This window comes from Ochotona curzoniae, unplaced genomic scaffold, assembly GCF_017591425.1.
Source record: "Ochotona curzoniae isolate NIBS_2020 unplaced genomic scaffold, NIBS_Ocur_1.0 scaffold_4701, whole genome shotgun sequence".
Classification (NCBI taxonomy): Eukaryota; Metazoa; Chordata; class Mammalia; order Lagomorpha; family Ochotonidae; genus Ochotona; species Ochotona curzoniae.
The window spans coordinates 14,853,243-14,870,170 of NW_024467122.1; positions in this window are offsets into that span (position 1 = coordinate 14,853,243).

Here is a 16,928-nt window from a genome sequence, read left to right on the forward strand (position 1 = left end):
TGTCACTCTTCAAATTAATACATGAATTATTGTGAGGGAAGCACTTGTGTTTGGCAAAATGAAACTATATCACTTAGAGTCTTACGGCCAACAGGTTTGTTGTATGCATCACTATCTACTGCTGTGTAACTGACTGCCATTTTATTGTGATGCTCTTCTGTGGGTGGCTGGACTCATCTAAGTGATTCTTCTGTTGGTTTCTTTCAAAATATTTCAAGTCATTGAAATGCAGTGGCAGTTAGGACTGCCTTCAGCTGAAGGTTTCAGCGGGACTCCAGGATAGCTTTCCTTGTCGCATCTCCATAGAATCTCAAAGCCTGGTCACATAGCCTCCGCAGCTGGTGGTGAGCTTTCTTTCCTATCAGCCCAAGGATCCCCAAAGCCAACGCCCCATGAGGAGAAATCAGAAGCTGTCTGTTCTTTCAAAGGTTGGTAACGGAACACACTCTGTATCACATTACCACATTCTGCTAAGGGAAGTCATGGGCAGAGCGCAGCCAGTGAGAGCAGTCGACACGATGGCCAACGTTGCTTCATGGAGGTTCAGTTAAAGAAAAAAAAAAACGTCAAATTCGAGTCTATATAACAAATAGATGAGACACTTTGTTTGAGACAAGTTGGATTTTGAAAGAAGAAAGAAAGCTGTACAAACACACTTAGGCCACTTTCTTGTGACGTAACTTTAAAGAGAGACTAGGGGAAATAGGTGGGGAAGTGTCAGGTAGGAAGGTCATTGTGATGTTCAAAATTAAGACCTCCAAGGCTATGATGTACATTTCACAGCTCTGTGGAATGTTCTGAAAGTTGCTGTATTTATAAAACTCAGATTTCTAGGCAATATGCGAAGGCTTCTGTTTAAATGTGACTCCACATTTAGTATCATCTAAAAATACTTTTAAGCAATACAGACGCTTCCAAGAGTTTAGTGAGACTTTAAAACAAAGCAAAACAAAAACACTCTTCCAAATCTTATGTGGAGAAGTTCCAAAGAGAAGAAACGACAGAGGAACGTATCACCTGAATTGACACTCGGTGCTTTGGATCAGCCAGGACAGAAAGCCTGGAATGCCGGAGCACAAACATCCCAGTTTCTTCCAAGTTTGCTCATCCCTGGGCTGCTCTCCAACTGGTTCTTTTTGTTCTTTGTGCTGTCTTACTTTTTTCCTGTGCTAGGCAAGATGCTTATTCAAGTAAAAGGACAGAGAAATGGATTCGCTAGCCTTCTCAGAAAGTAAGATCCTTATAAGGATACATGAAGTCAAGGCCCTCATCTATCATGGTTGATCTGGGTGGCTCAAAGGAAAATGGGACATGCAGTTCTCAATACTGAAGAAGTCAAAGCGTCACTTCCCGGCTCTTCTCCACCATTAGTACAAAATCCCCTACTATGAACCCTCTGGACTTATGGTATCCACTTCCCAGGATGGCATCTGGAACACAATTTGTCATGAATAAATTCTAAACTCACTGATGCATACATTGAGTTAATCCATCAATGAGACAGGTGCTTGTACTTCGCCAGCTATGCAATTGTTGCCCTCATTTCCATCATTGCCCAAGAGTCCTAGAAATATAAGCTTGATTATACAGCGAAAAAAAGAGGCCTTTTCCTCAAAAGCTCTTGGAATTTATACATCTTAAATGGATAGTCTAAATTAAACATTGCCTCAGGATACAGGAGCTGATGAAGATGCCATAGCTCAAAATATTTCTCAGAACTCTACAAGGGTGTAAGCCGCAAAAAGAAAAATTAGTCATTATGCCTTCTCTTCTTGAGTTTATTTGCATGCTCCATGTGGAACTCTTCCACACCAGTTATAAATTCAAGAATTTGAAAGGGTTAGTTAATAATAGCAATAACCAGCAGAGTGCATAGGTTTCCCATTGTGCGTGAGACACTATACAAATACTTTCTATGTTTTTTTAAAGATTTACTTTTATTATTTTTTTTTATTGCAAAGGCAGATATACAGAGAGGAGAGACAGAGAGGAAGATCTTCCGTTCGATGATTCACTCCCCAAGTGAGCGCAACGGCTGATACTATGCCGATCCAAAGCCAGGAGACTCTTCGGGGTCTCCCACACGCGGATGCAGGGTCCCAAAGCCTTGGGCCGTCCTCGACTGCTTTCCCGGGCCACAAGCAGGGAGCTGGAAGGGAAGCGGGGCTGCCAGGATAGAACCAGTGCCCATATGGGATCCCAGGCATGCAAGGCAAGGACCTTAACCACTGCGCCACCGCGCCGGGCCCTACTTTCTATGTTTAATCCTCACAATGACTTTGTAAGTCAGTACAAATAGCATCTTCATTTTACAGCTGAGGAAAATGAGGCACAAAGAGATTAAACGATTTGTCAGAGCCACCCAGCAGAAATTCTCTTTGGAATACACTATTGTACACCAAAAGTGGCCTGCTAACAGCAGGATCTGTTCCCTCCTTTCTACAATTTAGCTTCCAACTCAGCATGGGATCACTTCTTTCTATGACCGGTGGGATTAGTCTTGGTTTAGGGCAAAGGTAATAGCGTACTTCAGAAAGGGCGAGAACTGGAGCTGGCACAGTGGCATATCAGGCTAACCTTTCACTTGCAAATGCTGGCATTCCGTATAGGTGCCAGTTTGAATCCTAGCTGCTCCACTTCCAATCCAGTTCCCTGTTTATGCCCTGAAAAGGCACTGGAGGATGGCTCAAGTCCCTGTGCCCATATGGGAGACCTGAGGGACGCTTCTGGCTTTGGATCAGCTCAGCTATGGCCACTGCAGCCATTTAGGGAATAAGCCTATGGGTGGAAGGTCTTTCTCTTTGTCTCTCTCTCTCTCTCTCTCTCTCTCTCTCTCTCTCTCTCTCTCTCTCCCTCTCTCTGTAGATCTGCCTTTCAGGTGAAAATAGATTAATAAGTCTTTCCAAAAAGAGAAGAAAAGGGCAAGAACTTGGTGGGATTCTATTTTAGCAGTAAGAACCTGCTTAACGGATAGCCTAACTGTGGGCATAGGGATAGATCAGACTGAGAAGGTCGGAAGAGGGAGGGAGCAAATGGGTAACTCAGCTGTCTTTACTGTCTTCACTGGGGGCAGCAGTTTGTTCCATGAGAAGTCCCCATCCAGAACTGAATTCAAGTGTACACCATGGCGTGGCAATGGCTGAGGAGCAGCAATGCTCAATGCTGGTCACAGGTTAACATCATCTGCTGAGCCATCCAGAAATGAGGAACAATCAAGGCTTCTGGGTCCTGCCTTGTGATTTATTTAGGCTGGACTTGAGCTCTAAGATTAGTTTGGTGGGGTTTTTACATAAGCTTCCAGTTGAATATAATGCATAGGCAATGTTGAAAGTCCCAACATTAGGTATATAAATATTCCAGTTTACCAGAACAGAAAAACTTTTATCATTGAAAGTAACAACTTCTAGCACAATTTTTCGAAGGTAAAGACATGAGGCCTGGAGCCCTTTCCGCTGGTAGCTGTCTGAGAACATGAATCCTATACTTAATCTTACATTTTTTTTCAGGGTAATGTACAACCATCATAAACATAGCTGCTGCTGCTAAAAACTATAAAACTCAGCCTGGGGCACATTCGCTCATGTTTCTAGCTGAACATTTCTCCAACTTTAGAAAGCAAAAAGACTTGTCTGTGGCCAAATGCATAGCAGCTCTTGTGAAAATAATATTTTGTCTTGCTCTGAGTTTTCAGAAGAAAGAAAAAAACACCCCTTTTTTTGCATGCTTTTGGAAACATACTTTTCTCCGTGTTTTTGAGCAGAGATGCTTTTTCTCATCCACTTATGTGGATGATGATTTTGTGTCAGGGTACCATGGTTGAAGATGACTTTCATGGGAGCCAGCCATGAAAGGCCATTGTAAATGGACAGATCATGGTTTCTGCTTTGCACTGGGTCCTTGACAACAGAGCCCAGCACACCAGTGCCTTGTGCCTTTCCTACCACCATCAGGTGGTAACGAACAACCGTTATGTCTACCTTGACTGAACAAAACAAGTCTACTTCCACATAGTTCTACAAAAGTCCACTACATGAATCTGGAATACTGTAAGAGGGTTTGAGTGAGAGTACATGAAGAGGTAATTTAAGGATGGCCAGGCCCCGAAAAATCTGAACTGCATCCCATTTTATTCAAGTTTAGAATAAACAATTGAAAACCAAGTCAATGGTTAGGGATCGCTTTTTGATATATATATATACTTCAAAATAAGTCCACAATGCATTCATCCATTTATTCAGTCATGCAGCAAGTGGAGCATCCACTCCATAGCGAACTCTGTTCCAGGGTCCACCTTAGGGGAATGTGTACAGGTGTGAGTATGGTGCCAATCCGCCCATAGTTTGCGGTGTTGTCTGTTGACTTCCGCAGCCTTGACTGAAAGATACCCACCCGTCCGGAGGATCTTGGGCTTTGGCCTCCCTCTTCTGAGCACTCAGTCTCCTTGCTGAGTGTTGACTGTTGCCACACTCTTGGCCTCGGCCTTGTACAGCAATGGCTGAGGAAGAAGTTCAGTAAGTGTCCCCAGCCACTCTGGGGGGTGAACTCATTTTCCTACATGTCCCCAGCTGTTCTCCATAGATTGGGAAGTTCAGCAAGCCATGGCAGAAGTGAGGAAGGGGATGTAGGTGTCTGAGCCTGTCTATGAAAGCATGTCTTGTGGACATTACTAATCTGCAGCATCCTCCAGACATGGCTGCAAGGGAGACTGCAAACTCTCTGAGCAGCAAACAGGTAGGGGTGATGTACCATGAAGTACGAGGAAGCTTAAACTCTCACATACACAGCCCTTTTCCTAGGGAGTGGTCCTAACAACTCGGTTCCCACAGGGAGGGCATAGTCAAGAAAGTCAATGCTCTGGGCCACAGGAGCTTCATGCTGTTGGGGAACTTTGTGCATCTGAGACGGAAGTATGCTGGGTGTCACTTGCTATGTTTAGCACCACCAAAAATGTAATCCAAGTCTTGAGGAAATGTAAGACTTGGTATCAAAATGGACTCACATCACAGATTACTAGAGTTAAGGAGGTATTTAGAAAGCTGCTGTTCCACCCACTGTCCCACGGGGTCTGAGTTAAACACAGCATTCACAGATATTCAAAAAATATTAATTGGATTGGTAAACATTTTCATAACTATTTGAAAGGAGGTCTATTTTATATTCACTGTTTTAGACACACAAGTGAACAAGCATCCCCATGCATTTCCCCTGCAAAAGAAACAAGAACCTCCATTGTTTCTCTAGAACACAAACTGCTTCATTATAAGCCTTCTTCACCTTAAGCGCTGTGCAAGTTCATGACCACTGATCTTCGGCTGAAGCAGTTCATTCTCTATGAAACAGCGCTAAAACTACAATCCAATGCCAGTGACACACATTTATGTCTCTTGTGACCATTTCCCAGTAAGACATGAATGTTTCTTTTTCCTCATTTAAAAGAAGAGAAGTCAAGAAAAGAGAAAAAAAAAAAAAAAAAAGTAAGGAAGAAAACCAAAATCAATCCCACAACATTGCAGAGAGCACTTGACGTTTGAGGGCCCTCTGCTGGCCATCACGATTATGTGTAGTTTAAAACAATGCAGAAAGGGGAATTACCAACCACACAAGACAGGGACCAGTGAAGTTTCTCCCAGTGTTTTTGTCCCCAGTCCTCTGCTCCCCACTGCCATCTTGCTCTCCCTGGGGTTTGAGTCAGCTGTTAGACTTCCTCACTACCCTTTGTGGCTCCAGCTCTGGCCCTGACCTGTCTGGTTCTGAACTGGTTTCTAGTTCTTCCACTGTGATTTGCAAAAGTTCCTGTCATCTTGCTTATTACTTATTTCCTGACTTAATGTTTCAGAGACAGTGCTAAATATAGGCTATAAAAAGGAAACCAGGACTTTACAATACATTGTAATTACTAATGGAGTAATTAGAGGCAGGTACATGAAACCAGGCCCAGTTATTACACAGTGATCCCCTACAGATGAGACTGTGAGCATGTCAAGACAAAATGCATCACCCACGGAGTTCTGAAGGTGGAAAATGTCCCCCTCAACTTATTCTCCCTTCCCTGCTCCTATATTTCATCTTTTCTCCATCTCTGTTTCCTCTGCAGGATTAGTGAGGCGACTCTGCAGGTTAGACTCTTCCCTGTAAATGCTTAAAAAATTGCGTATTTGTCCACACGTCAAAGATGATACAGAATAATAAGGGCAGAATGGCTGGAATGGAACAAGTTGGCTAGAGCAGAGGATTTCTGAAACCCCTTGCAGTCATCTGACTCAACACTGATAAATCAATCCCTTGCAGAGCCAACTTAAAACATTAGCACAGATACAAGTGAGCTTAAAAGGAACTTTTTATATAAATGGAGCTAGTTAATACCTAGTAGATCCCAAGGACTATTACTCATGGAGAGGTACGATTAGGACAATAAAACTATTCATTAGCAAAATCACGTAGAGATTCCTAGGCTGAAGACAGGGGGATTGCAGCAGATGCAGATGGAAAAAACATCACCCATAACAAAGACCTTAGCAGAGGACTAAGATGACTGCCATGGTTTATGTAGTGTGCTTGATCAGGAAAGGCTGTTGGATCGCGTTAAATGCTTTTTCTGCATCCGCTGAGATTGTGTGGCTTTTGTCCTTCATTATGTTAATACGGTTTGTCATGTCTATTGATGTTGGTACAACAAAAACATGGATGCCGTCCAGAAATAAATCCTACTTGCGTTACTGAGTTAAGGTTGGAGTTCTCACCTATGCCATGATGACAGGAGTAAGTGGGTCCTTGTTCCCACCCTGAAGGGGATTGATCTTCACTCTCTGCTCACCTTCAGTTGAGAGGGCCAAGAGCCCAGGAGAGTATCGGGAAGTTAACATGGTAGTGTCTACCATGCACCCTGCAGTTCCCCAAGCTATCCAGGCCTTAGAAAAATGAACACCCTCTCTTGATCCAATTCCTACTGCTTTCTGTTTAGCTAATACTTCCTCCACACACATTGGACAGGAAGACTCATGAGATTGGTTTGTTTTGACACGAGAGGGCAGACAGTGGACTGCCAGGTACCACCCCAAGGGTGTGTGCATAATCCTATTATTATTTGCCCCACTGACCTTGGTTGTATTATGATAACATTATGCTAATTGGTGAAGCTTATGTTCTCTCGAAGGGCACCATTCACTTCCAGGTGAGAGGTTGGTCTATCAACTCCCCTAAGACTCAAGTGCTGCATCATCTGTTGATGGTGATCATCTCAGGGTGATCTGGTTGGGTAAGACCCATCGAGTACCTGCAGTAGTGTTCTACAAAATGCAAACATCCTCCAAACCCAGTGTAGGAAAGGATATGCCAACTTTTGCAGAGCTCTTAGGGTCCTAGTGGGCTTTTGTCAAATGGTTAGATGAATACCTGCATCCATTGTTTTGGCTAATTTTAAAAGGAGTCATGTGGTGGAACTGGGGTGCCCCCAGGAAGAAGCATTTGAAAAGGTCAAAATGCTTCATAGCATAGGCACCAACTTGGGCACCCTTCTGCCAGGTGTTCCAGGGCAATCAATGCCACCAGTACAGCAGATGATGTGAGCAGGACCCTCTGGCAAGAGCACAAGGACAAAAGTGACCTCTGGTCTTTGGTCAGGGCTCTGGAAAGAAGCTGAAGCTGTGAGCAATAGCTCCTAGCAGTGTACAACGCCCTGTTACAGGTGGAGCCACCGACCAAGACATGACCAGTTACAATCTACCCATCATGGGCTAGGCAGATGGCCTATTTTGCCAGCTCCAACCCACTGCAATGCAGGCCAATACCTAAAAGAAGTAGCAGACAGTGCATGTCCTATCAACAGTGTGTGGAATCCCAAGTCATGCACTATATTAAACCTGGTTACTTACAAAAGCACCTCACATACCATGGAGCCTATGATTTTACAAGTGCAAGGGCACTGGCTCCCAAAACTGAAAAATCCTTGGTATTCAAATAGGGCCAGGAAGAAGACCACAAGGATCCGGATTTCTTCTGCCAGCAACCCACCTGTGGCCCTGTTTAGTGCAAGGCAGGGGAGAATCAAAACAGCATTGGGAAGAATTACAGGCAGTGTGACTGGGACCTGCTCATGGCCAAGACCACTAACTATGCTGCCACAAGGAAATTCTGCCTTGGGAGCCCCCAATTGACAACAAATGTGGGGAGGCTTCAAGAGCCTGGGTGTGATTAACTGTGTATCCTGGATCTACTCACATTAAAATCTGTGTCCTTGGGAACATGGAAATAGACATCTTGAAGAAAAGGCAGACCCTGCTCCCAGCCTAGGGCAGCTGAGCTGCTCTTGTGGAGGCATAAGAGTGTACACAAGAGTGCTAAAGTCAGATGAGAGTTGAAGGGACAAAATTAACCCTAGATTTATCATGATTTAGTAACAACTGTGACCCAAAATCAGGTGTTGCTCATGCCACTGGCCTGCTACTTGGTCCACATGCATGGGCAGATACAGAGTCAATCTATGCAAGGTTGGAAGATTGGTTATACTGGCTCTTTGCCAAACAGCAAAAGGCACAAACATTTCTGCGGGTCCAGTGCTGGGCTTTGATAGGTCTTTCCCAGCAGGAGAGCTGACCGCTATCACCATCAAAGGCTAGAAAACAGTCATTTGATGTATGGATCGTCTTACCATGTTGATACCAACATAGAGACACACAGCACATGACATGCTGTCCAAGATTGGATTCTCATACCTGATGTATCTCAGCACTTTTCTCACATCCAAGCTGTGCAACCAGATGTTGCATGTTTAGAATGTCATTATTTAGAATACCACAAACTCTAAGCTCAAACGAGGAGCCAGTTAATGATTTGCATCCTCCGAGGGGATCAGATACACTCGCTGAAGTGTAAGGCGTTTCTCCTCCATTTCAGTTGGTCTTCACTGATCTCGTTGCACTTCGAGCCTGTGGGTGCAAGAGTCAGCCGCTTGGCGTGATAATGTCCTCTTCCCTAGAGCTTTAGGAATCACCCTATCCTGTTGGGGTGCAGTGTGTTCCAGTGCACCAGACCCCAGCTGCTGCTGCCACATTGCCAGAACTGACTCCATCATTATTATCTCACTTGATAATGCAGGTTTGCCAGTGCAGCTATTTTTCATGAGCTTGTATGGGCTATTAGGAAGGGTGAACTATACAAGTTCAGCTTGACATGGCTGCAAACATTTTGGTCCTAATTTCTGTCTTGCTCTTTGGGTATTCCTGGTGGTTATTTCAAACATTGTAGGGTAATGAACATCATTAAGATAAACATCCAGGCTTTTTGTACCAGGATGGACCCTGGAACACCCTTATCTCATGCTTAGGATGGCAATATTTCTTGAGAAAGTCCAGATACACTTAGGTTATCTGTGACCCATGTTTGTCTAGGTGAGTATATAAATCCCTTACAAGTGGCTGAGGGTTGAGGAGCCCATTGTCTCAATGCCATCTAAGACCAGGCTTGTGACCATAAATCCCTCCAACAAATTACACTCTGCACAATAACCCTAGCTTTGCTTGCTTCTTTCTTCTGTCTCTTGGCACCTTCTACTTTTGGTGGCTGCTTCCTGTATTTTGGATTTTCTAGAAACACAGTAATAAAGGAGCCAGCTCTCCAGAAAGATACACCAACCCTTAATGTGTGTGTACCTAACAACAAAACATCGGAACATGTGAGCCACAGAAGTGGCTGAGCGAACTGACTCTTGCAGAATTTGTGAATCCAACACCCCTCTCACGAATGCTCCAGCCAAGCAGGCTCAAACACCGCTGAGGATGCAGTCGAAGTCCATAACACTATAAATCAGCAGGACAGAGCGGAACACAGGACTGCCTCCTCCAGCAACAGAAGACACTCTTGTAAGTCCGTCTGGGACATTCACCAAGGCAGACTGTACTCCGGATATAAAATAAACCTTAGTAAACTGAAGCAGTAGAAAACACATGTTGTGTGCTTCAAGGTCACAGCGAGATTAAACTAGAAATCACTAGCTGTACAAATCCTAAACTACTGGAAGATCAAACCAGACTTCTAAGATGACATTTAGGTAAAAGAAAAAATTTCGAGAGAAATTGAGACATATTTTGAACTAAATGAAAATGAAAGCATTTTAAAATTCAAAAGCACGCAAGGAAAACAATGCTTGGGATTTTCTAGCATTGAGTATCTACATGAGAACAGGAGAAAGAGAATAAAGTGATTGACATGAATTTCCGCCATAGAAAATTACAAAAAGAAGAACTGAAGATAAGTAAGAAAAGTCAGAGGTCAATAAAACTGAAAATATAAAGTCAATGAAAAAAAATGATAAAATGAAAAGCTGTTTCTTAGAAAATAGAAATAAAATTCATAACCCACCCCCCAGCCAGTCTAAAGGAGAAAAATAGAAAAAAACACAGATTATTAATATCAGAAATAAAAGATTAGATATCAACCACTGATTCTGTAGATTTTAAAGATAATTAAGGTGGTGCCATGGCATAGCGCACTGGGCCCCTGTCTGCTATGCCAGCATCCCATGTTGGCACCAGTTTGAGTGCTGGAGGATCCATTGTCAATCTAGATTCCTGATGATGGCCTGGGAAAGCAGCAAGCAAGGTTCAAGACCTTGGGACCCTGCACCCACATGAGAGATCTGGAAGAAGCTCTTGGCTCCTGGTTTCAGATCAGCTCAGCTTCAACTACTATGGCATTTAGAGAGTGACACAGCAGGTGGAAGAGCTAGCTCTTTTCTCTCCTCTCTCCATAATTCTGCCTTTCAAATAAAAAGAAATGAATCTTTAAAAATGAAGATAATTAAGGACTAGAGTGAACAACTGTACGCTCACAAATTTGATAACCTGCATGAAATGGATCAAATTCCTAACAGATACAATGTGTCAAATTCACATATGAAAACAGTCCAATTTCAGAAGACTATTTTTATGAATTAATTTAATCAATGATTGAGTGTCTTCAAAGACATTAAGCAAAAACCCCAGACGGATCCACTGCTGATTTGTATCAAACATTTCATCGAAAAGCCGTATCAGTTTTTCACAATGGCTTCCAGAAGGTGGAAGCAGAGGGAATGAAATCAGTCCAGAAACATATTTTACAATCTTCATAAAAATTTACTCAAATTCTCAGACCTGAATGTAAAGTACAAAACCATAAAACTCCTAAAAGATAGCATATGAGAACTTAAGTTACCTTGGATTCAGTAATTCTTTTTTTTTCCTTTTGTGTCACAACAAAGGCACCTTCTTAAAAAAAAATAGCTGAAAAACTAGTTAGTTAAAATTCAAAACTTTTGGGGCTGCTGTGATGGCCCAGTGGCTAAAATTCTTGCTTTGCTCATGCACCAGGATCCCATATTATCACTGCTTTGTGTCCTGACCGCTCCACTTCCCACCCAGCTCCCTGCTTGTGGCATGGGAAAATAGTCAAGGACAGCCCCAAAGCCTTGGGACCCTGCACCCACGTGGGAGACCTGGAAGAAGCTCCTGGCTCCTGGCTTTGGATTGGCTCAGCTGCAGCAGTTGCAGCCACTTGGAAAGTAAATCAGCAGATAGAAGATGTTTCTCTCTGCATATCTGCCTTTCCCATAAAAATAAACTAATCAAAAAAGAAAGATACTCTTCAAAAGAGATTGCCTGCTGGAGAAGCAGATTGCAGGACTTTCCAAACAAGGGTTAGCAGGCGTGCAGGTTGCAGCCCAGGGAGCGGGGCAGGACCTTTCCTATTGCAGCGACATCCGGCTTCCCGCAGCGGATTGCCACAAGCCCAGCACACACGGGCCCCACCACACTGCAGCTTTCCTTCTCAGCGGTGGTCTGAGCCCCCCTCAGGAGAGCATTACCATACACTTCCCTGCACCACCCTCTGAAATACAAGTTCAAGAGTGTATGTCCTGCTAGCACATACAAGAATCTGGTCTGAGAACACCTCAGACAAAGTTTCTTTGGAGATTTCCCCAATCAAAATGCTGGACTCAGAACCCTAACCAAGAAAAGACAGAAGACAGAACAAGTCAATCAACCACCTCAGCTATATGTTGGCAGCGAAATACTGGGCAAATGGAGACTCTATGACGGACTATGTCAATCAGTGGATTCTTTAAAGACCTCATCGTGCTTGGAGTGACAAGATTGGCAGTGATTCATAACTGGTGAACTATCACAACCACTTGAGCAAGACCCTTGGAGCATGCCCCACATCAGGGACCTGGGGTGGGTGGGAAACTGGGTGGGGCTTCTCCCTCAATATCCCCCTTTACCTCAGATATATGAAGGAAACAATATGGAAATAATAGTCTTACCCACTTTCCTATAGCCCTTGAACCTTTTTACCCTAATTAACTATATAAAGATTGTCAAAAATATAATAAAAAAAAAGAGTGTATGTCCTTCAAAATCCTTTCCTGCTCTGTCTGGGTTCCAGTGCCTCTTGTTTTGCCAAAGTCCCACACTCCAGATTACAAATACTGTCTGCAAAAATAAAAGCATCGCAAAATAAAATAAAATAAAAAGATAAAAGCAAACATCCAAGAGCCAGGAGGAAGTGAGAACTGAGTCAAGACCCCAAGTCTTCCTCCGGGAGCTCTCAAACATTGCACCTGCCTGGGATCCCACAAATGATTATCACAGTGTGACATGGACCCCGCACACACTCCCTAGGGCATGAGCTGGATCATATTCATTTCACACAGGACAGGACACCAGAATCCAATGAGCTGGATCATACAGGGACACAATGGACACTCATTTGTGCAGAAAGAATACTGTTTGAGGAATTAGCATTGTGCGCAGGTAAAGCTGCCACCTGCGCTGGCATCCCACATGAACACTGGTACATGTCCCAGCTACCCAACTTCCAACTCAGCTCTGTGCTAATGGTCTGGGAAAAGCAGCAGCAGATGGCCCAACTGCTTGGCCCCTTACACATGCTTAGGACATTTCGATGAAACTCCTGGCTTCAACCAGTCCTGGCTGTTGTGGCCACTTGGATAGGGAACCAGTAAGTAAAATCAAACTCTCTCCCTCTCCTTCTCTGAGTGTGTTTTTCCCTCTCTGTGTAACTTTGACTTTGACTTTGAAATGGATAAGTTATTTAAAAGAGAACACCGTTCACCAACTTCTTCGTGTTAGTCATTAACAGTAATGTCACAAGTAGCTCAGGATAAGATATATATTATTTGTGTGTGTATGTGTACATGTGGGTATATCTATGTTGAATTTTTAAGATTTATTTTATTTTTATTGGAAAGTCAGGTATACAGAGAGGAGGAGAGACAGAGAGGAAGATCTGCCTTCCAATGATTCACTCCCCAAGTGACCGCAACAGCCAGAGCTGCGCCGATCCGAAGACAGGAGCCAGGAGCTTCTTCCAGGTCTCCCACACAGGTGCAGGGTCCCAAGGCTTTGGGCCATCCTTGACTGCTTTCCCAGGTCAGAAGCAGTGAGCTGGATGGGAAGCTGGGCTGCCGGGATTAGAACCGGCGCCCATATGGGATCCCCGGACGTTCAAGTTGAGGACTTTAGCCTCTAGGCTGCCATGTTGGACCCTGTATGTGGAATTTGAGTAATACAGGAGAGAGATAAGGAGTAACTGGGGAAGCTCATTAAGACAACTCCTAAGAATCTCTCCACTAGTCTGCATGATCTTTCTCCTTCTCTGCCTCTCCCTCCCTTGGGGTCAGAGACAGAGAAGAGCCACTTGAGGAAACTGAGGGGGGCAAAACACAAGACAGCTTGAAAAATTTCAAGCCTGAAAAATCTTCACTTGGAATCTTGTCTATAGACAAGGTCATGGCCTATGTTCTAGCTGATCTTAGAACCCCACTAAGGGTCTCTCTTCTGGTAGCTAAACACTCCCCTGTAAAAGGCAAATCTACCCTCACCTTAGAGGCCTTTGGTCACTGCCTCTTGCTGAGATTCGGACCAGTGTGCAGCCCCTAGTCTATTCGGGAGTGCACTTTCTTACACCAAGGCTGTGTTGTCATCGCTTGCAGGAGCCTCATTGAATTCACTTCTGAGGTTCCAAAGAAGCCAGTGCCCGACTTGTGGCTCTGGGACTGTACAGTTGTCCCCTCTTGCTTTCTCATGATTTCATTCAACCCTTGCTCCTGCCACAGCAGGTCTAGGAGAAACATTACAGAGACAGAGAAGTCTCACAAATCCCTGGAGCCCTACAGCTAGGATTTGTCACATCTGGACTTATCCCTATTAGCCGTTAACACAGGGATGGTACAGCCCAGGACGTTAGGAAACAGAGCTGAGAGAACCCTAACTAGATCCCTTCCCATTGCCCAGGAGGCTCAGTGGGTCCTTTTCTCGGCTAAGTAGAGAAATGAGAAGCCAGGAGACAAGTGCAAGCGTAGCAGACCCTTCAAAGCCAAGTAAGTGATGGGAAAGCCCTGCTCCACAAAGCAGTAGGGAGGTGCAGTGTCCAACCGGAGACTGCCTTCAGGGAAATGGTTTGGGCTTCTTTCTACTGTAATAACATGTTTTCCTTTCTTCTCATGATCATGAATCCAGTGAGGGGTATGGGGAGACTCATGTGTCTGGGCTGATAGAGGTGTCTTGAATGAGAGTATTCAAGTAACTATCTTGTCCTTTGCTGGGAGCGTAGCATGCAACCTCCTCCTGCCTAGGACTGGGCAAACAAGCAGAAGGGAAACTCCCTTCACCTCGGTTGTCTTGGCAAGTCCAAGGTCTTGCTTTGCAAAGTCAGCCTGACTAGTATGCGCAGCAAGTGAGATATAAGATGGAGTTCAAAAGTTGCACACCCCCTTTCCTCTCATTCAGGGCCCTGGACCCTGCCTCATTGCTTTGGTCCCTACCTCTCTCCGAACCATGCAGTCACACTGGCCTCTGTCACTACCATTGTCTATCCCAGCATCTAGATGCTACTTGTATAGGCAAGTTCTTACCCAAGAGCAAACAGATTCTAACAACATTTGCCTTGGCATTTTTGATAACAGGCTTTCTTCCTTGATTTCAATGTCAAAAAGATACTCCTGAATAGCTTCTTAGACACAACCTGGAAGCATCCAAGCCCATGAGCGTGCTATGTGCTCATCATAACATTCTGGGAGTAGCAGGTGCAGTGAGATCACCCTGGGAGCCGAGGGGGAGAACACATGGCCCGTCTGGTTGTCACCCTCTGGTTGTATACAGAACACTATGAACTTTAGCCCAAATCCCTCGGAATCACTTGTTGCTTGCAAGAACAAGGTTAGTTTCCCATTGTCTCACATGTGCTGTCAGATGTTTGGCGTCGTGGCCACCATGATCATCGCCCCTCACCAACCTGTGGTCTAGACCTTCAAAGTTGGTAAAAAAAAAACGCCCAAAACACTTTCACTTACACCCAAATGGCAGGACAGCACCAAGCCCTCATGCCCGCAGTCACAGATCTTTCACTAGCTTGGATGGGACATTTCCTCCCATAAGAAATCACGATGACGTGGTGGAGGGAACAATGGGTGCACATGGACAAACTTCTAGGTACCTCAATTTTACTGGATTGCAAGTCAAGATGAAAGACTTAAATAGTAATTCTGACATGTGAGAATGCAAACTTCACATAGATAATGTGTCTAAAACAGGAAACAAAACAAATCATATGCTTTTAAAAGATTTATTTATTTTTACTGGAAAGACAGATTTACAGGGAAGAGAAATGGAAAGATCTTCCATCTGCTGGTTCACTCCCCAAATGGCAACAATGGCCAGAGCTGAGCTGATCTGAGGCCAGGAGTCAGAAGCTTCTTCTGGGTCTCCTACATGGGTACAGGGTGCCAAGGACTTGGGCCATCCTCCACTGTTTCCCAAACCACAAGCAGGGAGCTGCATGAAAGGTGGAGCACCCAGGACACCAGCACTTGAAGGGGAAGGATTAGCCAGTTGAGCCATCACACTGGTCCCGAAATTACTTGCTTGATGGAATTTTCTTCTATTGCATCTTCTGTGAACCATGCTCCATCCTTAGGAAAGTCTCCGATTTCTTATCTGGCCTCTTCCTAATGCTATGGGACATTTCTATGTGCCTCTTTAGCCTCTGGTTGAAGTAACAGCCGTGGGCCTCTGGGCTGAATTGTAGACTCGGAGCACAGAAAGAGCTTGCGTTCCAACTCCAGGGCCCCCTGCTCAACTTTGTTTTCAAGAAAGCTTTCAGATCTTACAAAGTTTCTGCTGGCATCTTCAGAAAGTTCATGCAAATGCATATTATGGAAACAATAATTCAAGGATTTGAAAGCCATGCACCAAAACAATCTTTTTATTTCATTTCCCAGAAACTTTTTTGAAGCCCCCTCTTCAAAAACATAGCCCCTTAGCTTAAAAAGCAGCTCTGCCGGGCCCATATTCTCCCAGGCTCACCCAGGGACACTCATTCGCACACACAAGATTCCCCCGCTTGTAGAACATTCTTAACTGGGCACTGGTGGCCAAACTTCACAGCCACATTTAACTCAAAGGATACAGAATAGAGGCCAAGGTTTCACAGGATCCCAAAATGGGGTCCTCAGCCCAGGTGGCCACTGCCATTTATGTATTCTTGTATTTAGGAATGTGTTTGTGTTCTCAGATGCCCGAGAGCTGGACAGGTCAAAGTCACCGTCTGCGCTCTGTCCTTCACCCCATCCGTGGGAAAGAATCTGAATACACGACCATACGGCATTTGAGTATGCAACCATGTCACAGCAACTGCTATTTAGTTATCACTGCAAATGCAAGTATGTGAAATCATATTTATCACTTACATTTTTCAGATGAGAAAACTGAAGTATTGAACTAGCTAGTCCCACATCAGATACAAGTCGAGGTTGAGCCTCTGGCTCCAAAGCAGCACTTTTAATGCCAGCAGACTTGGGCTTGGTGAGCCTGAGCCTTGCCCAGGCCCTGCCCAGAGCCCAGATGTTGGCAGCAGCTCTGGTTTTCTTGCTA